The sequence below is a fragment of the Leucopleurus acutus genome, assembly GCF_964270905.1.
Source record: "Leucopleurus acutus genome assembly, chromosome: 11".
Taxonomy (NCBI): domain Eukaryota; kingdom Metazoa; phylum Chordata; class Mammalia; order Artiodactyla; family Delphinidae; genus Leucopleurus; species Leucopleurus acutus.
The window spans coordinates 46,645,049-46,650,382 of record NC_139152.1 but is presented as its reverse complement, the minus strand read 5'-3'; positions in this window follow the sequence as shown (position 1 = coordinate 46,650,382).

The following is a 5,334-nucleotide window of genomic DNA, read 5'->3' as shown; positions in this document are numbered from 1 at the left end:
GACTCTTGTGCCTGTGGTGGCCGTCAGGCTCCGAGGCTCCGCTCCGGGTCTGGGACTCCCTGTCCTGGGTGGTGGAGAAAGTGTCTAGGAGGCTGGCGTTCTGCCTCCGAGCTTCCCTGGCTCACTGGCCCGGGAGACCCGCAGTGCCCGGGGAGGAAAGTGCCCAGCGGGACTGGCTTCCAACAGAGCCTACTGTTTGCCACTCTGTGAGGGCATGAGGGGAGTGGAGGAGAAAAGACAGTGCCTGCCCTCAAAGGAGCTTACTCTGGAGTGGGGGCAACAGTCAAGTAAACCAGAATGAAAATACAGGAGCACAGAGAAGCATCTAAGTCCCGCTGGGGACCTGGGAGGATTTGAGGAAGAGGTGGCACTTGAATTGTATTTTAAAGGTTGAGGAGTCATCACACACCGGAGGGGGAAGGGCACGCAGGCAGAAAGACCGGCCTTTGCAAAAGCGTGGAAGCACACGGTGCCAAAGAATCACAGGTGCCTCTTTCCTCCGGACAGAATCACGGGTGAGTGTGGGGAAGGTGTGCGAGATGGGTGGGGTGAGCCACCAGGAGTCAGAGCCAGGCATCTGTGCTTGTTCTGAAAGTCGTGGGGAACTGCTGAATCATTCCATATAGCCAGGATCAGATTTGCATCATCTTCTAGGAGAGCTGGGGATGGATTTGGATTTGGGCCCTAGAGGAGGAGAGAGCTTGATGCCAGCGTCCCCTGAGAGAGAGGTAGTGGGAATGGGGAGAATGAAAAGGCCTGACAAATACTTGCGAGGGGAAGAGCCACTTGGCCTCAGGATGGATTGTGGGGGTGGGTATGAGTGGGGAGGAGGAGTCTTGGGTGACCTCAGGTTTCTGGTGTGGGGAACTGGGCAGATGATGGATGCAGAAGGCAAGGTTGATGATGATGAGAGTAATAGCTATTGAGCACCTCCAGTGTTTCAGGCGCTCATTGCTTTGCATATTATCTCATTTAATCGTCACAGTGCTCTATGAAGTAGGTACTAACATTATCCCCATTTTAAGATGAGGAAACTAAATCAAGAGGCTCAATAACTAAGTGGTAGGGTTGGGATGATGAACATGCCTACACCTTGCAGAATGCATCATCCCAAATCTGAAGCCCCAGTGAGGTTCCCCGGGCTACTCTACGTAGAAGCTATACTCACCACCACTGGCTCCTCCCTCCCTCCCCAGCCTCCACATCTGGCACCCCCCACAACTGTTCAGTCACTGTCACCAGATCCTGTCTTTTCATCCCACCCCACCTCACCCCCAGGACCTTGCCTGAAACAGCCAGGCAAAAGCCTTGTGACAGGAGGGCACAGGGGTCCGGAACCCTGGTGCTGAGACCCCACCTTCCCAGTTACAATACAAAACGGAACTGAGACTCTGCCAGGAACAATCAGAGAAAGCAAGAACATGGATGTGTTCTGTTTGTAATAAAAATTTTCTTAAAACATTTTAATGGAACATTTCAATGACATCAGAGGGTCAAGAAAGGTCTGTCTCCGCCCAACCCTGTGTTTATTTTCTGTGGGGAAAGGGGCAGGGTCCTGGAGTGAGCGTGCACCTCCCATGGAGGAAGCTCCTTCAGCTATTTCCCTTTCCCAAACCTTGGCTCAGGAACAGCCAGTCCAACCGGAGGAGCCATGGGAGACAGGAATGGCACTCCTTTGAGCCACACCCTCACTACCCCACTGCCTGCACTCAGGTGGCGGTAGGGGCAGGAAGGGGCTGTTGCTTCCAGATTGCCTCTCAACAGCCTTCCGGTAGAGGTAAAGGTAAGATACGGGGAAGAAGCAGGTAGGTGACCAGAGATAGTTTGTAAGCTTTCTCTTGGGAGAGGTGTTAGGCCCTGAGAGCCCTGGCCTCAGCTGTCACCCTTGAACCTAATTAAACGGGGCCCACCCAAAGTCACACAACCAGCAACTGGCCCAGGGCCTGGAGGGAGGAGGGTATTTATGAGGTTGTTTGAGGCAGAAGTTAGGCCTCCCACTTCCCCAACCCCCTTAACTGTAGGAAAGATGCCCATCATGACCCCAGACAGCTTTCTGGGCTAAAGACCTGTAATCTGGGGACAGAGCAGTGAGAAGCCCATGGCATCAAGAGTGCAAGCCCTGCCTGTCTGTGTTCCAGGCTCCAGTAAAGCTGCCATTGCTTTTGTAGTTTCTGGGGGCACAGAGGTGCTCACCAGGCTTCACAGGGACCTTCCATCGTCTCACTCCTCTGCCCTTGGTTCTATTAGCACCCCAGTGCCTCTGGTCTTAGAAGGGTTCTGTGTGTTTTCTTAAAAATGAAACTTTCTTTGACCTCAGAGCAAGAGGTACTTGAGGGCCACCTCCTCTGTATCTTTCAGGGACAGCTAGAGCCGTACACACGGAAGGCGTCCACAGCACACAGAGATGAAAGCAGTGTGGTTCCAACTATGGGTCACAACCTGGTGGTGGGTCATGAGATCCATTTAGAGAGTCATGACCAGCATCTTAAAAAAACAGAATACAATAAATAGAAAGTATCAGAGTGCATGCACATAGCAAGGATAAGTATTGTCCCATGAAACTTTTGTTTCAGTTATCTCACAACACAAAATGTATTTCTTGCTGTGTGTCTTACTGAACTGCTGGTTCAGAGCACTGGTTAAGACATAGACTCACAAATACATAAAGAAAGTCTGCCTGCTCTGTGTCAGGCACTATGCTAGATCCAAAATGAATAATACAGTCTTAATCCATCTTCTGGTGGGGAAGTCTGTAAGCAAACTATCTGCAAGAAATGATGCTAAGTGCTCTGAGAGAGTACATAGGAGGCTATAAAGCTCTGGCTTGAGAGTGGGTATCTGGGAGGGCTTCCCAGAGGAGGTGATGCAGTCAGAGTTCTTAGCAAGAAAAAATAGTGACCAAAAAAAAAAAGAAAGGACAGTGACTAGGTTCTGGTATCTCCTCCATCTTATAGATAGGAAAGGAACTAGGTAAAGTGTCAAGATTCAAGTCTTAAAGTCAAAAGAGAACTTCTAGGGAGTTCCCTGGCAGTCCAGTGGGACTCAGCGCTTTCACTGCTGTGGGCCCAGTTTCAGTCCCTGGTCCGGAAACTAGGATCCCGCAAGCTGCGTGGCGTGGCCAAAAATAAATAAATAGATAAATAAAAAGACAACTTCTAGTCCTGCCTCCTCTTCTTAACAAGCTGTGAGACCTTAGGTGAGTCAGTTAACCTTTCCAAACCCTGTTTCCTCATCTACAAAATGGGCATATCTGCTCTGTCAACCTCGAAGCAATAAGAGATCAAATGTGACAGAAAATGTATGTGAAAAGTACTTTGTAAACTATAAAAGGGGGAGGGATTGTCTCTATGGAGGAGGAAATTACAGTGTAGGGAGGTGAAGTGTCCCGCCCAACACTACAGAGTGGGATGAGAGGGGTGGGGGGGAGCAGGTACCCCTCAATCCTCAGTCCTCAGCTCCTGTCTGCACTCCCCCCTCCTCCCACCGCAGCAGCTTAACTACCCCACTAGAGGGTGGGGGAGGGCCCCAAAAGGCCCCCTAGCAACCTATTAAAGATTTACCTCAAAAATCCTTTTCTATTCATGACCTTTTGACCTTCTGACAAAGATGGGAGGTAAATATGTGAGAACTCCTCCCTTTCCCCTTCTGTTAATGAATTAGGATCTACCCAAACTCAGTGTTTAAAGTTACATAAGCATCATTCAGATCTGTACCAGCTACTTTCATTTTGGAAAAACTGCATTTCCATTAAAATGGTGTTATATAAAAAGGTTTTATGTATGTATGTGTAGGAACAGAAGGAACAGGTACACGTGAGCACTGTGAAGGCACACAGGCACATACACATCACAACCTCACCTGTCCTTATGGGGAGCAGGTGTTTGATAGTTCCTGGTGAGTTAAGATGTGACCCGCTTGCTTGTCCTCCAACCCCCAGTGAGACCTGGTGCATGTTGGGCAATGGGAACTGCAGCAGGAAGGCCATCAGCTGCCCCCACCCCCCCAGGGACCAGAAAAATCCTGACCTTCCTGAAAGTTCCTTCCTTGGCAGGGTGAGCTCCATTGAATCATAAACTACGGGGGTTGGAAGTAGCTCAGAAGTCACCCAGTGCAATCTCACTGGACAATACTCTCACCAGCCTTGACGTGAACAGCTCCCTTTCTCCCAAGGCAGCCCGTGTCACCTGTGGATAGCTGTAGCTCACTGGAAAAGACCTTGAGCTGAAACCTGCCCTTCTGGAGCTCCCACTTCTTGGGAACAAATGTATATCCCTCACCTAGTATCTTGAGCCGGAGGCTCACGAGAGCCCAGGAGCCTTAGCCAGCGAAAGGTGCCTGGGGCCTAAAAGCAAGGAGGGAGGGCAGCAAGAGTCCACAGAGCTGAAGCTCTACCCTTAAAGACCTCTATCCATCTAAACTGAGGCTGGGATTGTGAGGGAGGGGGAGCGAAGCGGGCAGGGCTGGATTGGGAGGAGGGGAAGAAAGCGGGGGAAGACTTGAATGGGAATAAGTGAGAGGCTTTGAGCAAAGCTTGGCTCCTTAGGTCTCATTTGAAGTGGGGCGGGGGGGGGGTCAGACCATCCCGAGGTCAGTTACAGCTCTCATTCTCTGAGGTCCTGAGTCCGCCTACACACACACATATTCCTTTCAGGGTTCGATGCTTGTACTCTTATGTGAAACAGTGGGTCCACAATTCGAGCGCCAAATAGGAAGTAAAACAACTGTCCGAACCCTCTCATCCTGGCCCGACGTGAGTTAGGCTTCGCGGCTTGCTCGGTTACCGGAAGGGCGGAACCATTCTACCTTACCCACGTAGAACTGCACAGACGGGAACACCCCTGCACCGAGTAGGGAAACGTGAGCTTTGGAGTGTCCTTTTAAGTAGTTGGGAAGGGGGTGTGGCCGAGGAGGCTGGGAGGCCGCAGCCCGGCGAGGGGGGGAGTGGCCCGGGGGCGTGGCCGTAGCGTCTGGAATGTTGTTGGGTCCTCGCACCGCATAGTAAGGAGGGGTCACGCCCCTTTTCTCGGAGGGGGCCAATCGGAACGCCGGAGCGGTTTCAAGTCTCCCCTGCCAGCCTGCCCGCCCGCTACCCCACCCCCCTCGGGGATTCGCTTTTTCCGTAACAAAATTGCAAAGCTCCGGATGTTCCGCAACCCGGGCCGCTCACAGGTGGAGGATCCCGGGGCCTATGACGGTGCTTCGGAGCGGGAGGCGCCAGCGGGCTGTAGAGAGGCCGGGTTGAGATCCTGGAGGCGCGCGGGGGTGGGCGCTGCAGCCGCGGGTTGTTTATCTGGAGTACGGAGGGGAGGGGGGAGCCTGGAAACCGCCCCGTGT